The following is a 21164-nucleotide window of genomic DNA, read 5'->3' as shown; positions in this document are numbered from 1 at the left end:
TAGGTACAGTTCATGCAGTCCGTCTTCTATTGACGTACTGTGTAAAGGTGGGTTACATCTACCCATTATATATTGTCAGCAATGCAATAGCCCATAGGATGGCAAATCCTGTTGAAAACTCTGATTATTTACTTTGTCTGTGATATGAAAGAGATATTGTGCAGCCGCCACAGTTGAATTGTTCCTCACTTGCCTATTGAAAAGGGATGAAAACAGCTTACCAGTGCGGCTTTTAAATAAAAACAATAATACTTGTAGGCACTTGAATACAGTATCAGTGCTATTCAAGGAGATACCATGATCTAGAACACAAGTTGCCCAAAATGTACAGATGCGGTCGCCAAATTTGCTGTTGCAGAGGCACACACATGTAGTCTATCAATCCATGGCTAGTCAGTGTTCTGAACCGTGCCCGGTCTTTCAAAGAGATAAATGAGGGGAGAGATATCTGCAGATGACCTCGTCACTCTGCCTGTAATTAAGTGACCACTGTGCAGTGTCTCTTGGTATTATCCAGGATTGGTTGGTCACTCCCAATTATTGTCATGTATCGGATTATAAGAATGAAGTTCTGTGATACCAAGGGGAAATTTTCAATAATAACTTCCTATCCAGATTATTTGCATAGTCAGTCAACTTCTGACTGTAAATATGCTTGTTAACGACCATTTGTGAAACTAAATTTCATACCTGGGGCAATAATTTCATATTAATATTTTTGTATCCTCAGACTGTGAATAACTAACCATAGGTCTTACTATAACTATCACTCTTAATTGGCCAAACTATGTTATAAATTTTCACTAGGGTTCACATACAACAATTTCTACAAAAATGATTTATTCCTTCTGAAAATTTGCAAAGTTAATTTCCGCGAACAAATATGGTACATTGACATTTATTTCAATACTTGAACGTCATCACAGCTTCATCATTGTTAAAAGAAGGAGCAGATGACATTTAATCATTCCCTGTTATGTCACATATAATTCATAATGTTCTTTCCAGAGGTGTCCGTTGTAGATCATTTCCAGCAAGCTTCAGGGTATATGATACATACAGTGTGAAGGCCTGGCCTTACCACATGACAAATCTAGCATCAGATACACTGAAACAAGAACAACAAATACCACGTCAAAATGTTTGTAAGTGGATATTGAACGCTTGCCATTGAGTGAGCATGTGTTGTCTTATCAACAGATCTGTTTTATATCAGCAATTTTACTGTGAAAAACTTAGAGAAAAACTATACAGTTCAGCAATATATTTGTTATTTTTGTCATAGAGAATTGGTTTCCTTAAAATACAACTTAAACATCAACACAGTTTATGAATAAATACAAACACACACCTAGTGATGAGGGAGTAGTTATATCTCCCATTATCAACTTCATGGTGAAATTTTCTCATGAAATTTTTTGTAAGATGATAATATTACAGCAGCTATAATGACGAACGTTCACCCCATCATAAACCAGAGAAAGGTAAATGTTTACAAATTTTAATGTATCTCAATGATTTTCCAGTCAGGGGTATACTAATAAAGGTGTACCGTAGTTTACTCTATGAACTAAAAGCACGTTTTATTTGGCTTGCCCAGCCTTGGTAAGAAAATGCAGATATTTGCTTTTAGATAACAAAGTATATGAACACTTTTGATTCCGTGTTTTTTCATGTGCATGCATGGACGTGTCACACTTTCTTTGTGTGTGCTGGGTGTATGGTGTTTGTATCCTGTCCTTGTCGCAGCATTTGCTCATTGTGAGTTTGTGTCGTCAGTTGAACAGCTGTAGTGTGGATGTGTTTGGATTTGGATACACCTGTACATGTTCTCATGTATCGCGGTAGAGGTCTATGTAAACACCTTCCATGCATCACTGTATAGGAATTATATATGAAGCGGAGGACGCTTGGAGTTAAGGTACTGCATACCTCATAAACGAAAGTGTTGAACTTCTGCTAATACATTGTACAAGGAAGCTGTGAATTGCTCCCTTTTGTAGCCAAGAATACAGGTCAGTGACTACCACATACAGTGTTTAATCAGTGGAGGATAATACCTTTACTTCTAATTTGTCGGTATCACTATTTGCCTTTGAATATCAAAGCAATTCTCTGTGGTAGCTTGATCCACGTATACATCTATACACAAGTCTTACTACAACAACTTCAACAGTTCAGTCACTGAGCATCATGCTAACATGGTACACGTAATGGAATAGGTGATAGCTCCATCGTTCTGAAGGGATAAACAAGACCTTTCCTAGGATATCCTCATTCTGTAAAAAGAGGCAGTAAATTATATTTTCAAGACAATTGGAACATCTGAAACCCATCGAGACGATCACACACAACCAAGTGAAGTTTATTTGTTGTTTATAAGAGATTATAATTTGTTTAGCTTACAATACAGATGACTTATGACTGTTATATTGATAGTCGTCGCCGTATTTATATTGTAAAGTGAAAACTGCAGACGTGTGTATACTGATGTATATACTGAAGTAATAATCAAATTGAATTTGTAACTGATGCAGCAGTGATAGTCCCAGAGTAATGTACTATAGTCACTCAAATAGGGGAAGGGGGAGGTATGGTTGCTTTTACATGAACAAATTAGACCTCGAGGCAGCATGCATCTGTAAAGTTTTGAACTTATGTTCCTACTTGGTGCAAACAAACTTTTAAACTCTTCTCTGTCACAGTTGAAGAGAAAATTCATTTATAGTGTGCAAATTATTTAGGTGAGAGAATCAAACTTCCCCAGGATAAATATTTTTCATCACAGTTACCACCAATCTCCCCCCAACCTCATGAGAAAAATTGAACCTTTTTATTTTCACAAAAACAGATGATTAAAACTAAACGTTTTCTCTGCAGATTTAAAAATAAGTAAATTACATACTGTCGACCAAAGGAACTCTGCCTTAGATCAATATGTCACTGTAAATTTAGCTCACTTACTCTTAACCCTTTTCCTGCCAGACAGTAATAACTGGATCACTTCCCCATCAGCCAAGTCAGTAAAAAGCGGTATTGAGCCAAAACATGACGTATTTTCACCCACTTGGCTTGGTATGTTGTAGCATCTTTTGTCAAAAAAAGTCAACTTTACAGTATTATGTTTTCAACAGCCTTCAAATGCACAGTATTATGTTAAAATACATCATATGGAATACGTTGTGTTTCATTAATTTTAACCATCTTGACCTGGTGGTGAAATATGGACTTGGCAGGAAAAGGGTTAAGTACAACCATCCATCTTTCCCAAATTCTTACACCAGCAGACCAACTGATGGAAAAATTTGGAAAATTTATGTACATGTAACCCTACCTTGAGACCTGTAGTTTTCAAAAACACTGACCCAGCCCAATGCTTTATTGCAGCAGTGTACTGTCAGGATGTCTTAAACTGTACAGAATGTCTTTAGCAATCCAAAGTTCAGTTAAGCACTATCTCCAAAAGCTATAGTCAGTATAGAGAGTAACCAAGTCATTTTTTTGCCAGACCTGATTGAAATATGACATGTTGCTCTCAAAGTGTACTGCACTAAATTTGTCAACGCCTGACCTCTTGTGGTCACTCAAGCTTTTAATGTTTGTTTGTGGTTAGAAGAAAACTGGTGTGTTAATCATTCCATTGCTGGTGTGTTGACCACAGTCAGTAAAAAAAGAATTCCAATCCTTTGGTCACAAGGTTGAGAAAATAATCAGACAAAATCACTTACAGTAGATGGTCTGTCTGTCAGGGATCTCGGTAAATGATGATGTCGGGTAGAAGTGTGAGTGTTGTAGTTGAAAGCTGTTGCATGATCTACATGGTAGTTGCACCACATGTACAACAGAGGTCTCACTGAGTTGATCTGTAGATTTAAAAGCCAATATCAACATTGTGCCCCTAGGCAGTTGAATGATAATGTGTCATGCTTCTGAGAAAGAGCAAGTGCTCTTTAGAGCAGTGGCATTTATGAACAAATTTTATACTGTCAAGTACATGTATAGTGTGATAAATTACGTCATAACATTAACAGATATCACTGAACGGCCATGGTTTATCTGATGTCATCTTTTGACAAGATTTTCATCGCATGGCGTGGTGCACATTTTCCAAATTTGTAAAGGCATGTGGTTCACAGTTTTGCTTGAGTTTCATGGAAGTGCAGTTTACTGCTTTGATGCTGTTCACATTTCAAAAGAGCTTGTTTTATGGCCTTTATTTAATTTAATTTATTAAGTTAATAGCGTTCAATTGTCACATTGTTACATGTAATGTTGGTCAAACAGCATTACATTACATTTAGCACCTTTAGTTAAATTACAACATCTATTGTGACCATTGAGATATTAGCAATGTGGCACATGTCAGAGTTTGTAAGTCTTTGATAATTGAGAATACAGGTTGACCTATTCCTATGTGATTTGTTGATATGTTATCTCAGGTTACCATGTGTGATAAAGACACATCACACAGTCACACACCCTCAGCATGCCCCCCACCCCACCCTCAGGGACAGCAGTCACAGCACTGTGGATAATTAAAACATGCAGATGGCAAACGAAAGTCTCCCTTCTATTTGACCTCAAACTCCTTCCTGTTAATGAAAGTTTGAAAATGGAATTTTGTTCCGATGATGGAATTGAGATTTTATCTTTGTTCTTGCAGTTACATGGTAAACTGTTAAAATAAATTGTTTGAAGTTCAAACTGCTGGTAGTTTTGAGTGACAAAGGTTTGAAATAACCCAGTGATGATTGACTATCTTGCATAGGCATGTACAATGGTGTTAAAGACATAAAAGTGGAATAAAGATAGTGCAAGCTTGTTCCTGAAAATATAAATAGAGGTAGACCCCCAACCCCACCATGCAGTAAATATTGTTTGTCATTTTAATTTCTCCACAGCCTCTTAGCTTGTAACTGCAACTTAGCTAGTGTAGTAATAAAACCACCAAGTTACAAACATTCCTGAGAACCTCAGAGATAGACACCTGAGCAATGGAAGTCATACTTCTGATATATAAGGACATACATAACAAATGTAAATTGTGAGGGTTTTCAATAAACAGCGTTGATTTTGCAACAATTTCAGAAACTAAAAGCGTGGGCTGTTTGAAAAAGTGTGAGACATGCATACTGCACTCTCCTACATGCGCATGTGTGATTTTGACAAAACGTTACCAAGCCTGCAAGTTACACACCGCATCATAATCTGAACTCATCAATCTTTCGGTGCCACGTCTTCTTTTGCCTTTGACTGGATCCACCAAGTACACTGATTGTTAACACGCTGGATTTTTTTTTTATGCACATTTACTGTCTATGAACAACAAGTATTTATTTCCTGCTATTACAGGCAATGCTGTTAAGAAAGTGACTGTGATTTCAATCACCAAAGGTGGCTGGGATAATAGCGGGGGCGTAGACATGTGTACTCTGTTATAGTGCATGTTACAGTATATAGTTAGGGTACACAGAGAGATATCAGCTCAAGCTGATGTTTTGTGTCAGTTCACTGATCTCACTCTTGTAATCTGTCTCTGTCTTTTTTTTTCTCCTGGCTTGTGTTCTGCTTTTGTTGGCTTTTAGACGAGTTAGTTGCCAAATCTGGGGATATATCAATGCGCTTGATTCCTCAATCTAGTGTTACACTTGCTCTCATATTGCCAGTACTAAGACACTGCACAGCACAAAGTGCAAGGCGTGATAATAATTAGTGTATGATAAATCACAAATAAAACTGTGATCAAGACACCAGCAGACTCTGATATAGCATGATGCCCAGACAGAATCAAGACCTGACTTCTACATTACTATGCATGTCTGTTTTATTGATTGACCGATGAAGACCTTCCTGTGATACCACATCATATTTCATGACATTAATGCCCTGTGTAAAGGACATCTCCGCGATGTGTGGCAGAGCAATAACCCTACACACATTCGCTGTCGAACTTTGGACGCATGCATCAAGTCTCTGTAGATTGGATTACACGTATGTCTTTGCACCCACTGGCCTTACTGATGCATCGTGCAACAGGATGATAACACTGGCATGTCATCAAAGGATCACATAAGAGGGCTGTGATTAATGTGCATCGTTGGAGCATATACCATGGCAGGGAGCCAAGCCATGCCAATAAATGTTTGGGGGTAGCATCAGGGCCCTTTGATGAGCATAAACTATGGCTACATGCAGCTTCGTAAAAAAGCCCTTTCATGTATGAAAATTACTCTTGTACATTTTCATTCAGAAGGTAAAATTGGCGGGTATGCAAACATTTCTTTTGACCTAAAAAAACATGTAGCAATAACGGAACAATAATTTGTCTTCCTGCATGTTAAAGGCAATTGTCCCTGTTACTACAGTCTGTCTATAGCATTTGTAGGCCAGACCCAGCTGTCTGGGATTGCAATTAAAGGGGACGATAACTGGAACTCTTGATAACATTCATTATTTCTGTTCAAGGAAACAAGTGTACTTTCTTATTCTTTCATTTTATTTAAGTTGAAACATAAAGCCTTGCAAACATACTGCAGTGTTTTCAATGTAACAAATTGTTGACAAATGAATTCAAGTCCAGTCCAGTCTAAACTTGATAGATCAACAATTATATTGAATGTTACACGCACAGCGGTGCAGGTTGAATTAACAAGTTGAACACCTGACAATTCAACATGATCTTGAGAGCTGAACATAAATGATGAAAGTTTATGCTACACACACAAAATATGTGTTAATTTCCATGTGTTTGCCAGAATGAAATACACCAGGTTAGAAATGAAATGCATTTTATTACTAAAAATGCTTGTAAAAGGCTATAGGGATATCATCATGGGTCAACGTCAGATATAGATTTAATATTGTAATTCAGTCAAGAGTTGGTGGGTTTTGACAACATAGAGTGACTATGCATCAACAGTGATTTAGTTTTCTGTTGAGTTAAAAAGAATCAGGAGTAAAGCTCTTACCAATAAGTAATAACAGATGAAGAATTCAACGATGTGGTACCTGGTGGCAAAACTTGAGTTGTGTAGTGCATTTCTTGTGTGTTTGTCGTGAGAAAAACATGAGATATCTCTGCTGTATCTGTACAAAGCACAGTAATCACAAAATTAAATTGTGAATGGTTTTGTCACCAAAGTGATATCCAGGATCAATTTCTATAAAAGTATGCAGATCTAAAGCATGGGTGTTATCCTCAGTGTCCTTTCCCAAGAGTGCAAGTTTTTTCTTATGTTGATGCGACTTGTCAGTGCTCTGACTTGTAAAAAATCTGAAAATAGAAACAGTAATCAGCTTGATGAAAGGAAGGTACATGTTGGTACTTGTGGTATCTTTTTTCAATAGGATATGCAAATTAAATGATAATGGCATCAAATTTTATGTGGTGATGATTGTAAATGGTACATTTTGTATAATTTTAAATGGTACATTTTGTATCCCAACAGGGCATTCATACTTGAGAACAAAGAATCAAACTGGTACCACCTTTTAACATTTACAATGCGGACTGTAGCATAAACGTTCACATGTGATGATTTTAAATGGGGATCAATAGCACCTGACTATGCTAGCATTTCGAAAATCAAACAGTGTGGTGTTAAAAAGGCAGGGAAGAGGATGGATTTTAGGGGCATTGCATTTTTCCGTGGATGGTCCAAGCTCATAAAGTGTTCTGTGCCAGTACTTCTGGTTCAGAAGTCGAATATCAGCAGTGATGACACCCACACTTAAAAATGATATGGCTATTAAAAAAACATCACATCTGAATTTTTTGCTCAGAAATACCAGGCAGTTTTGGCATCACATCTGAATTTTTTGCTCAGAAATACCAGGCAGTTTTGTACACCAGAATAACAAATGATTAATGTCTAACAGGTATAAAAATGTTTCATCCTCTTTATATCACCTAGCCATCATGTAACAGTGTAGGATTCTCAATGAAACAAACCATGTTGTTCATTGTACCGAATTTCAAGTCTGACGAAAATCTTCCCACCCACTTCACTCATCAGCAGATACACAATACATGAAATGAAATTCGGTGACTGTTTACAGTTGCTGACATGTAGTTGCATGTAAGTGCTAAAAGCAGATGAGTTCATTTATTCATGAAGAACAATGTCATCAGCAACCCATTGAAAACTCCATTAGCTGTAATCTATTTTTCTGGGTATTTTTTTGGTGTCCAGTCTTTTAGTTAAATTTCTTGTTCTCCTACCAAAATCATGTTGAAATGTTTAAGAGTTCAACCTTTCAACACAGCCTGTATGTGTGTAAAGTCTGATATTATTTTTAACAATTAAACTGTCTGGAACATAATCTATAAGTCAACAAATAAGCAATAAAGCACACCCAGCGACAGTATACCACAAGATTTTGTCTATGCTCAAAATTGAGTAGTACACCCATTGCTGATGTTGTTTATTGCTATTTCCAGTATATCATAATTACATAAACTGAAATTCTGGCGTGAAACGTCAGAAAGGGAATTTTTCTCCAGCTGAAAGCTTGTGCATGCTCCTACCATGCTAGTATTGCTAATATAGCACAGTTATTTTCATGTCTCGACCAATCAGATTGCAGTATATACCCCATCAATATAACTGGCATGGTATAGTGACATATATCATACACAGTGAATTTTGTTGCCAAAGCTAATGTTTTTTAGTTCAATAAAGTTCATAAAAAGAATATTAAGAAATTTTACTTGTTTTTCTGAACAAAAACAATGAACATATTTTTTAAAGTTACAGACCTTGTCTAAGTACATACATGTAGTATGTATGGTAAGAATTCTGCCGACTGCTATATCACGTCAAGTGTACACACAAGTCACAGGGTTCCAGGTAACCAAGTAGGTGTAGGCCTGTTTGAAACTAAACCTACGAAATCCTCATTTCATGCAATGCCAAAACAAGTACACAATCACATTTGTCATCTGTCTTCCAGGCAATCAAGATGCCTTATGAAGTTGTCATCTAATGTTCAATACTTTTGTCTGGGTTATAGCCAACTGAAAAGATAAATTTATATCATTCGTTCATTCATCCATACAGCATCAATAAATGTTGAATTGTGAGCTATTGGTTTGTTTACCTACCATTTGCTTGGCTAGTAGCCCAGTAACCTATTGAACTAATGCTAAAACTACAGCTATTTTTATATCCAACTGTACACCAACATTGATGTGATGCTTTGATAAGAGAAGGAATTTTGATAAAGAAATTATAGAACAATTTTTACAATTTGCTTTTTTAGTACTTTTTGTTTTAAAAACTGTATACCATATTTTTTTGAACTTGGTGCAATAGCTTCATTTTCTAACAGCTGTATTGTTTTCTACTGATAGCCTTGTATGAATTAAACCCTACTCAACCCTGAACGTCAACTACTTGATTCATCAGCCCCATGACTTCCATTTACAATGTTATCTATCATACTAAACACATTGTGAACAGGTGGATTATATTTGCCAGGATTTTCCAGCACTCACAAGGTGTATAGTAACTCATCATGCTGCCAGAAAATTCCGGCATTTGATTGAGGTAGACAGTGGTAACCGTGAAAGGAATACAAGAATTTAGTTTTTGTGTAAGAACCCATTCATCAACATCGTACAATATGTGCCTGATAATTACAGCAGAGTATGAGTTAAAAACTATCTCACAGTTATATTTACAGTGAAATTTTTGTCCCCTGGGATATATACGTGTACATGTATTTTCATTTTCCAGCATAAATATTTAACCTGTACCAGCATGTCACAGTTTTATTTAAGCAGAATGCAATCCTTCAGCCTGTCAGTCATAACAAACAAGATCCAAATATTACTGTGAGATATATGTGAATTTTTTCCCAGTTGTAAGAAAGATCTTTTTTATAGTGCTTTGTGATTTTAATACAAGAAAATCAAAACTTGCTTTGCCAGATGGTGTTTTGAGAAACATTGATAAAGCTAAAAAATGGTGCCTTTTATCAAATAAAAAAGATGCAATGTGACTCCAGGAAAAAAAACATCAGTAACACTTGCAGCCAATACCATGTGATTGTCACTCTGATTAACTTGTCAAGTATTTTCATTCAAACCCTTGTAATTTTATATGAAGTAAATGTTAAACAGTTCAGACTATTTTGATTTTTCAGATATTGTTTAGTTTTTGAGAATTAGAAGAAAATTTAGTCATCTTTGATATTTGGCACATACGTGTGCCTATACTGTAATGTGCCTCAGGAACATATATTCAGACTCTCAAACTCGCAAAGAATATTCTTTTGGCTTACCACCTGTAAGGGCTCATTTTGAAGCTTATGGAGTACATAAAAGTTACAGAAGCTTAGTTTTGTGAACATCAGGAATTTTATTTTCCCCCATAGAGATAACACAGGGATGGCTACCATTTTGAATTTCAAATATCCTAAACTATTGGGTGATTTGTTTCTCAAGTATCAAAATTTGCTCGGTAACCCCCAATTTTTATTCTTGATTTTGAAAGAGGATGGTTGAAAGTTTGTTTGAAGAAAGTTTGAGCCAAAGTTTAGGGGTATTTCATTTTCTAGGCATAAACTACACTAATACTATTGACGCCATTTGGCTTTGTTGATACATAGCATTCTAAACCTTCACCAAAACTTTTCTCGTAGCTGCTAGTCTAAAATCTTTGATATAAAGGAGTATATTTTATGAGAGCAGGGTTATCCACAAGGTGATTTTGAAGGACGAGGCAACTATTCTTTTTGTACAAGTGGTGATCAATGACAGTAAAGTGGAAGAGAAGAGCAATATTTCATTTGAACACCCACGCTAGGTAGTGTGCTGATTATAGTTTCCAAACAATGTCAAGGTGTTTAGAAGACACTAAGAGGTACAGGTATGCTTGTACCAATCCTGTACTCTCATGATTTAAAACCTTCGCTGACCCGCTCAAGGTACATTGTTATTTGTTTAACCCTTTTCCTGCCGAGCGCCCCTGTCCGTTATCCTGCCAAGTCGGTCAAAACCGGCCCCCTTTTCCGTGTCTACAGAAGATAGGCTCTCCTGCACGCTTTCCTGCCAGGCATTTGGCGGGAAAATACCGCATTTTCGGGGTACGATTACCGACCATATACGTGTTAGACTTCAAAAATTTTGCATGCCCGTATAGAGGGGCAACCGCTGATGAGGTTGTGTCCAGAAAATGACGAGGTCACGGGCGTTGTTTGCCCCGGGGGACGTGCACTTTTATGCCCCTTTCTAGCTTACTTTCGCGGAAGTAAAGCTCGTTCGCCGGCACGCACGGCCACACCGGGGAAACGTCACCTTGTGGTTAGTAGAAGACCCAGGGTTAGTGCTATGGGTGCTGCAGCACCCTCAAACCTGTCCTGTTTCCCCTGGGTTGTGTCACTTGGCCACGTACTTTGAACGACTTGGAAGAGTCGCACAGTGCAGTCTGCTTTGACGTAGTGTCAACGACATAGTTCCGCCATTGAAGGAAGGCGTGTACGTAGTTTGGCCAGTTCAGTGAACACTTAGCTCGTTAGTGTTACCGTTTCCTAACAGGTTAGTTGTGCAGTTGTTACTAAGGTGCAGTTTTGTACCACCTTAGCTCTGGACAGTGCAACTGCTCTATGCACTAACCCCAACGACAGATGGTTGGTACAACGTCTACGTCGCACGAGCACAGCCTCCGTTGGGCTGTGCCCCTCCCACGTGATACAACGCACGTTCATCCATTACTATAGCGTCCTTACGGATCTGCCAAAAAGAAAGTGGGGGTAAAAACAAAACAAACGAAAATATGCGATCATAGATAGTATTTTATTCGGGAATAATTTACATTATGCCGAACAATAAATCTCGGAGTCTGTCTCGACGTCCGAGTGCATGGTCCGTGTTTCAAAAATTACAATCGGGTGGCAGATCCGTGTTTCAAAAATTATAATAGGGGGAATTGTACAAAATAATCCGTCTAAACAAAACAAACGAAAATATGCGATCCATAGATAGTATTTTATTCGGGAATAATTTACATTATGCCGAATAATAAATCTCAGAGTCTGTCTCGACGTCCGAGTGCATGGTCCGTGTTACAAAGATTACAATCGGGGGATTGTACAAAATAATCCGTGTTTCAATTTACAATCAGCGGGATCGTAAAGCACAAACAAACGGCACAACCGTGCTCAAAATGTGATCATGGTCCGTGTTAAGAATACAGTCAAGCCACTGTTAGGCGAAGCTGTCCCCTGTCCGTTATTTACGTCGGGTTCTCTTGCTGATGGGTGTCGTCGGGGCTGTGTGAGTAGAGGTCTGCGCGCCAATGCTCCTCTTACCTCGTAGCATCATGCGATGATGAAAAGCCGCAAAACACTCGCCCTCGTGAAGATGAACCCCGCACAGACTACATCCTTTGGACGTCTCAGACAGTCGTCCGCTCGCAGTGGTCTTACCCTCTCTGCTACATACTTTACAGCATTTCTGCCGCCCCTCCAAACGGCTGACAACGTGCATCGGCTGATTTTGTGGATTGATGTACGAGGCAAGAGAAACAGTGGCCTCGACCTCTCTCACACTGGGCTGCGATCGCCCACAATAACCGCCAATGAGTTGTTTCCCGACACGCAGATGAAACATCTTATGGGTCAGCTTACTATCAGGGTGTACATGCTTGAAGCATATATATGCATTTACCAGGGCAACATCGATCAGGTAACATGCCAGATATGTCCACCATCTGTGGTTCTTGCGCCCGGTGTGAAAGTACTTGCGCTTCTGGTTGGCTCGGTCGACGCCTCCCATGTACCGGCAATAATTATACAGCGACAGAGGCACTTGTCGCCGCTCGTCTCCCTCCCCCACTGGCACGCACTCCTAGGGTGGATAGACCGTATTCAAGATCAGCACCTGAGCGTTACTATCCTGATAAGCAGTGATGTTAAGACGAGAGTCCGTTCTGGTCGTGGCTTTCATATCCCCAACAGACAGAGGAAGGCGCTTCCTCTTACCCGGCGGAATTAATTGAGGGGGCATGGTGCGACGATTACGGCGGTTAAAACTCCCGACCATGTAGATCCCGGTCTCCATCAGCTCTCTAGCAGTAACGACCGTGCTAAACAGGCTATCACAGAATAGGCTGTGATTATATCCACAGAATGGCTGGACCAGCTCCATCGTAATTCTTTTCACCACACCCGCTCCTGCCGTCTCCCATCAGTCCGATCCCGATATTTCACACCTAGGTACGGTGCAAAGTTAGCTATGTATGCAGTGGTGGAGTCGCACAGCTGCCATATCTTGAAACCGTCTCGATCAGGCTTATGCGGTAATCTCTGCTTAAATTTAGAACGGCCCTTAAATCGCACCATGCCCTCGTCGATGGAGATCTCTCTACCATCTTATAATTATTTACGCACCGGTCAACTATGGGCTCCATCCATGGATTGATTTTATACAGGGGATCCTCCTGACACCGACGTCGGCGGCGTGCCTCATCAGGATCACGACGTGGATCGTTCTCTGGGTCTGCCAGATGAAAGTATCGCATAAGCTGCTGAAAGCGACTGCGGGTAATCACAGTAGAAATACCCTGGTTTCTCAGAAAGGATCGCTAGACCAATAATCCTCCACTGATGATTTACGGTCGATACCCATACAGACTAAGACGCCAATGAACGCCTGCACCTCTCGGTAGTCAGCGTTACGCCAGTATTTATCTATTTTCCTAGCGATATGTCGCTGGTGGAATTTGGCGTATTTATTAGTCTCGTCCTTGGCCAATCTGATCAGTGTAGCTGGAATAAACTTAAAAAGTAATCGAGCTCACGGGCGTGGCTGGGCAAGGTGAAAGTCGGTCCTCTCTCATGGTCAAAATCGGTCTCCTCAAATATATTAGCATCGGTAGTCTCCGACATACGCCAGACAGGAGGGGTGTCGTCCTCCGCCAACACAGCAGCAACGTCATCATCGTCGTCAGAGCTTGCCTCACCTACATACTGCCTGTCATAAAAGTCATCGTCCTCTGCCACATCCTCGTCAACCTCCGAGTCGGACTCAGCGGTGATATCACCGTCGTCTGGGCGTCTGGGCCTGAACTCGCCCGTAGCGGCATCAAGGATCATATCTGGCTCAAAATCAGGTGGGCTATCCTGATAACGAACCCTCCGCACTATCTTTTTCGGCGGGGACATCGCAGCACACGAAACTATGGCAGGAGCGGGCTCGGCAGCCTCTGCTGATGACGAGGACTCAAGCTCTTTCGCACTGGGCACAGGAACCTCTCCTGACGCAGGATGAGGGCTCATAGTAGCAACAGGTGGTGTCTCTCCCGGAGCAGCCGGGGGAGAACCAATGGCATCAGCCGTCTCATTACTCACTGTCTCACTAGCAGCAGCAGACGTAGTCTGTGCAGGTGAAGTATCTCCCACAAGAGCAGATGTAGTCTCTGCAGGTGAAGTAGTCTCTCCCGGAGCAGCCGGGTGAGAACCACTGGCAACCGGTGACCCGTCATCATCCTCATCGGCAGAACGATCGCTCTTACGTTTACGCTTACCACTGGGTTTTCAGCCGGAGATGGCTTCGCCTTACGGGAGCGTTTCTTGCCCGACTTCTTAGAACGTTTACTAGGGACATCACAACGATCGCTACCACTACCGCCCGGAGACTCTGCATCTTTGAGCTTCAGTCGTCTGCTCGCCTTCAGAAAACTTTTGCGGTCCGTCAAGCTCATGTCTGGAACAGTGTCGACAGACTAGCAGGTCCCTCCCTTTTAAAGCCACAGGGAAACAAAGCCCTGGACATGATTGGACGCAGGGGTGTTAATATATGCATCCACCTGTTATTATAATGGACCTACGGCAATCAGTCCACCAACCGGCGCTGACATTCCTACCCGTCATGTAAATTGCCTGTCCGCACCATTTGATATGCTAATAATACTCATTTGCGATGCAAATCCCTCGAGCACTTAGCATAACATAGTCAATGTCATTAGCATCTCAACTTGACATTCCGTCCAGCTGGGTACGTGGCATGCGCACCTGCCACCCAAGGACGTTGGCCCAAGCCCATGTTTAGTACGGGTGGGAAACCCGTATCTTTAACCTCATGTCCCTTCTAAGTACGCCTGCGCAGGGCGTATTGTCATCCAAGTCGGTGACAAGCCAACCCGACAGATCGCCATTAAGCAGTAATGGACTGGCCGTCTCGTTCTTGTACGGCAACGAACAGTGCTTCAGCGGCTTGTTTAGGTCATAACCGTCGCCTGCCGAGCGGCTTACCCAACTAAGGCGGTCAAAGATGAAGGATGCCAAAATTGTCAACGGCTGTCTCGGCCTCGTCCGTTGGGCAAACATGGCTCCTTCAAATAACGTGGCCAGCACGTCTACGTCATCAGCGGTGATGACGACCCGTCATTGACGCCCGAGTGCGTAAAACTCGGAATATACCGACAGGTACCTCTACCTGAGTCGGTCATACTACGGTATAAACCAAACACAGGTCTGCCAACTCCCGTTAGACTCGGCCGTTAGCCGAACTTCACAGGGACAACATAGGCGTAACAAGTTGGTGAACAACGGTTCACGCACCTAACCGCAGCCGCCAAGTCGGTGAACAATGGTATCAAATTTTGAGGCCATGTTCCTGAATGGCAAGGCTGAGGCGGTGTGTTTCGTTGCACGGCTTGAACGTCTAGAGCCAAGTGCAGCCGACAACGTCCGACATCTGAGTGGGTAGTCTTTTCGAGAAGGTAACAAGTCGGTTAAAAGCGGTGGTTACCTTCACAAATGTCGCTCAAGTCCGTTCGGATCAGTTCCATGTCAGGGACTAATCAAGCCGAGTCCGTCAAATCCGTCCGCACTTCCCGTCAATCAGGACCAAGTCCGTGATTTTCGTCTCGCACCATTGGCAAAAAATTGCACCGCCAGCTGAGGCGGTCTTAGGCGGTTGCCTTAGAGAAAGCCGAGTCCGTCAAATCCGTCCGCACTTCCCGTCAATCAGGACCAAGTCCGTGATTTTCGTCTCGCACCATTGGCAAAAATTGCACCGCCAGCTGAGGCGGTCTTAGGCGGTTGCCTTACAGATTAGCGTTGCCGAGACGGTCAATTTCGGCCGCAATCTATGTAGTGCCTCAGAGCCAAGTTAACCCAAACTCCGCTAGAATACGTCAACGTGCTAACCTGCCAAGTACGCTACTCGTCCCCAAAAAAAAACCAGTCCCCCACCGGGGTGGGGGATGGCTGGGTAGCTTCCGCACCTTTCCCTGTCGTTGGACTCTCTGTGAACCCATTTCGAGAGCAAACGCCGTTCCTCGCCCAAAACCTGTCCTCGAACGACCCCTAGCGCGAGCAAGGTTTGCTACACGTAGTTCCGTCGACTAGGCAGGAAAGGGGGTACCAAAAAGTAGCCCGATTTCCACCGCCTTGGCAGGATAACGGCCGTGGCTGCTCAGATTCTAGCTACACCGAATTTCAAGCGGATTTTCACCGACTTGGCAGGAAAAGGTTATTTGTTCAATCATCCAATCGTAAAACTGCCAAGACACTCATATTTCAAAGTTACACAAAACTGGTGTCTGAATTCTGTGCCGCGCATGAGTCCGTACTCACTCCTTATTTCTGCTTTTATAAGTTACAGTAGAAATTTTCACCATCTGGTTTCTGTGAAAACCTAAAATTTTATCACCCCATGTGCATGTAAAGGTAACATACTAGGATATATGTATAGCAGCCATTTTGAATATCAAATATCGTCAAATTTTATGTAATATGTCTGTTTAATCTCTAACTTTGCAAGGTACATGTAGTGTTCATTTGTATTCTTGATATTGAAAAGCATGGTGTGAAATTCATTAAGGAGAGTTTTTGTAAAAGTTTGAAATTTTTTATGTTTTAAGGCAATTATGACCTAAATAGATGTTTAATTGTTTGTGTTTCACAAAGCCTGTGGTGATACATACCAATGTTGCCTGTCTTTACATAGGAATTTTATGTCTGTATAATAATTCATATTTCCTGACAAAGCTCAGAAATGCCATTTGTACTCTTGTAAAAGCAAATGTGAAGTTAATTTTTGCTAAAAGAATAATATTTAGTCCCACGTATAAATGTATGGTTTGTTTTCTGCTTGGAGTTTAATTTCTCTCCATCCCACCGTTTCACATTGCTTTGAACTATTTTTAAAAATTTCATGTATTTGCTTTCTCAGAATAACAGACTAAGCAACTCGCAAATAAAAACAGGGATGTCAAAACAGGAAAAGAAAAAGCAAAAATAAAATAAATCTAAAGTGAGGAAAAAACTTTTGACAAAGGAAACTCAAAACATTGCAATGAATGCCGCAATGTGGCACAATGGGACTGTTATGATGTACAAGGCCCCTTGTAGTTGACCTTCACCGATAGGCATCTGTTCCTGGTGTAAAGGTGACATTACACTGATCACAAAATGTAAGTGTACATTCACATGAAATACCATGTACAAGTTCATAAATGCAAGGCTTGGCTGGGCCATTACATACTACTTTGTTCTCAATACAGATGCTATTAGGCTATACGGTACTCATGTAATATTTATGAAAAATCGTCTGGAAACTCTCCTTGTGCATTGAAATTAACGTCAGAAGAGATTTGTACTTGTCACCATGCTTATTTATGGGTTTGTTCCGTGAAAATAATGGCAGAAAGAATGATAATTGTAATGGAAATTTTTTTCTGCAGAAGGCAACAATAAAACGACAAACGTAACGTATATTGCAAAATTTTCAATTTGATTTATGCGGGCTTACAGGTATATGTTGTAAAATGTGTCTGTGTTTAGCTTAGATGTAAACTGAAAATGGAGGTTCATTGTCAGTTCAAGATCATTAGCATTATGCCACACAGGGACTGAATACAAAAAGAAAGAGAGACCGCGTGCAGCACACACAAGCTTATTGGCTGATAGGGGCAATCATGAAAAAAAAGAAAGTCTGCTGATAACACAGCCAGTTCGGTTATAAATGAGAAATACAGAACACGAAATATATTGAGTACTTGTATTTTTAACATGCACATAAAAGTGTCATGGTCAACACCCTTTGCAATGGTTTTAGAGCTTTCTCCGCTGTAAAACATTATTGATTTTTGTAAACTTGGGAATTGTCCAATTGTACATGTAGGTCAGAGTCATGGCCAGTTGTGGATACACTTTCTTAACCCTTTGAGTGCTGCAATTTTTTCCACAAAAATTTCAGTGTAACATTTTACTATTAAATTGTTATGAATTTTTCTGTAATTTTTTGATGATTTTTTTTAATGATTTTGAACCAAATGGTTTTAACCTTTCACTGACTACAATTTTTGACCAAAATTTTGTGAAAAATCTTGAAAAAATTGTCTAGATCTGAAAAAAGTTGCTGGCTTTGTTATATTCTATAAAGGCAACAAAAGTTGACTTTGGCACTCAAAGGGTTAAAGCAATAATTTCATCGACAAAGGATCAAGTGATTTAAATTTGTCAGTGTTTATCATATCAATTATGGTGCTCAGCAAAAATGAGGTGATTTCTCCCATTTAATCATCAGGATATCCTTAGCGTGTTGAGTGGTTTCTTTGGAATGATTGTTTTTTCGTGTGATATTCTAGATTACTTGACGTCATTGATGACACACTAGGCTGAAACACTCAATCACTCTTTGGCATATACTACGTAGGGTTGCAGTGCTGTTGGGAAGTTGCTAGAGTTTTGAAATTCAAATAGTTTGAACACAAGCAAGCACTGTTGTTATATTGTTATTTGACCATTCTTTTGTGATATGAAACGTCACTACTACGTGTACGGATATAACCTTGTCCTGTTACGTCACCTTCAATGACAGCATAAAAAATACGGTCATTTTCACTGACCTGTCATTGAACTGTCCTGATGCATAATGACAAAATGCTTACATCATGGAACTGTACAGTGCTTCACTTCCACATGGACTATTTCACTGACGTAGTCAGTTTGACGTGATATTTGAAATGTGGAACAGTCTAGTTAGTACATGTATATGGAACATGCACACACGGATATACACAATTTACATGTTTTATTCAGGATGAAGCTCTGGCAAATTTGGATTATAGATGACAACAAGGAATACTGGTAGGTAAGATGTAGCTTACAGACGTCACTGTCACTCCGTATGCAAAATTCAGCAGTATTTTTGAAATTTCAAGCAATAATTTAATATCAAAAATGGATTGTGTCAATAATCTCTGATTCAAGGAAGCTCATGATATCTCAACAGGTGATCTGACAGAACATACGTGTACCTGGACTACATAAAATCTTAGGAACTTTACCCTCCACAATCAGTCAAACTCCATTGTTTTCCTATAGTATAAGTGGTTTGGCACAAATACTGGGACTGAAGTCAAAGTCTTAACCCTGCTACCCTTACAGTTTATACTTGAGCTATAAACCACCGTGTTATCAACAGTGTACACTGGTTTATGTTAATGTTTTACATGCGCTATAATTTTTATGTTCACTGTTTAATCCTCTTTCTGCCCCTGTTTTTATATATTTCTATCGTTTGTCTATGGAGCCTGGTAGAAAGAGGATTAAATTCAAGAGTGAAGCCTTTTTGGCAAATTTCAAAGTTTTTTTTTCCAGCAGTTGTTTTTGCAACACCTTGAGTGTACTGTTAACTTTGTTGGTGACTCAGTCTGTACATGTACATGTACTTAGACAACTGTTATAGAGTAAAGATGGAATGTACAGTGAAGTACATGTAGTTCTACCCCTGGTACCAGTATTTTGATTTGAAGGAGAAAGAAATAGTCGGAGTGTGTACTTTTACATCATCACATTGAACAAACCATACCAAATTTATTTTTTGTTTTACAAATATTGTTTTATTTGAAGTGTATGCAAAGGTACAGCGGCACTGTGACAACCTTTCACCATGTGTTTCAGGAAGAAGAAAACCATGTGAATTTTCTGTAGACCAAAGCGGAAAAAGGAACAAATATTACAAAATACAGTATTAGACTATTACGAGCTCTGTTAAAGTGACTATGACTGGTCATTTTCCCAACACGGTTGATCTTTAGGAGGTTGGATACAGCAAGGAGAAAAAATGAGAGTGGAATCTGAGTGTAAAATTTAAGAATGTGGTTTTTTGTTGATATATTAACCGTTTGATCGCCAACGTCCATTTTTGTAGCCTTTATAAAATATACCACAGTCAATTTTGTTCAGAGTTTTGCCAAAATTTTGATGAAAAAGTGTAGCCAATGAAATGTGATGTCCATTTGGTCAAAAATTATCAAAAAAACTACAGAAAAATTCATAAAAATTAGTAACGTGTTGCATTGAAATTTTGGCGGGAAAATTTAAAGCAGCTCAAATGATCAAATATTGATCAGTGTACACATACATGTATGGGAGGGTAAGTGGTCCCTCATCGCTAGTGTATTTTATTTTGTATTGTACGTTGTTCTACAATCAACTTTATTTAAAAAGTGTTTTTTTGGAGTTTTTTTGTTTGTGTTTTGTGTGTTTATTTTTTTATTGAGGAAACAAGAGTTGGAGAACCTGAACATGGCTCCCTGCAGATTTGAGCAAGTTGTGGACAAGTAGAGTATCGTTGTTTTTGGCCCTCATAGCTCATCGTCTGCACACATTGTGATTGTTTGTTACCCATTGTCACAACTAGTAAAATTATACTATTCATCATTCAGTTTAATACTCTGGTCAGATTATTTTTTATTTTTGTTTCTCGTCACATGTTTCAGCTGTAATTTCTGCAATTGAAGACTGCCTGTTGACCCATAGTGAGGTCATGAAGTGTTAACAATGGAGGACAAACAATGTGTAAATGTACGTTTAATTTCAGCAAGGAATTGTACACACCAACCATATCTTGAAGCAAAATACTGGAGAGTCCGTGCAATTTCTAGATTGATTTAGGATAATAACTCAATTGATTTAAAATTAACTGAGTTCAACTCCAGTATCATCACAGCACATCGCAGTTTAAGATTGAAGCAGAGGCAAGCAAATTTCTTTTTTTGTCCCTACAAGAACAACAACGTGAAACAATGACACATGAAAACAATTTTACAACCTCATTTCTAAGCTGACTGGCTATCTCCAGGATAATTTTTGATATGTTATCACATAGCGTGTCAGTACTTGCGAGAGTTTGTTTGAGCTCTGTT

General features: G+C 39.8%; 1 protein-coding gene across 5 annotated transcripts in view; it reads left to right on the top strand.

Annotated features, from left to right (window-relative positions):
* LOC139115637 (nuclear receptor coactivator 2-like) overlaps window positions 1-21164 on the top strand; it is an 89680-nt gene that overhangs the window by 19724 nt on the left and 48792 nt on the right. The window contains exon 1 of one of the 5 annotated variants that reach the window (XM_070677914.1): window positions 1785-1921. The exons of 2 other annotated variants lie outside the window; for them this stretch is intronic. The gene's annotated coding sequence lies outside the window, so the exon portion shown is untranslated. Of the gene's footprint in view, window positions 1-1784; window positions 1922-1993; window positions 2016-18970; window positions 19102-21164 lie in introns of those variants that run through there. 2 more of the 5 variants (XM_070677916.1, XM_070677915.1) reach the window with 2 other exon arrangements.

The sequence above is a fragment of the Ptychodera flava genome, chromosome 17, assembly GCF_041260155.1.
Source record: "Ptychodera flava strain L36383 chromosome 17, AS_Pfla_20210202, whole genome shotgun sequence".
Taxonomy (NCBI): domain Eukaryota; kingdom Metazoa; phylum Hemichordata; class Enteropneusta; family Ptychoderidae; genus Ptychodera; species Ptychodera flava.
Note: the sequence above shows the minus strand (reverse complement) of the source record. Positions and strands in the feature narration are given on the sequence as shown.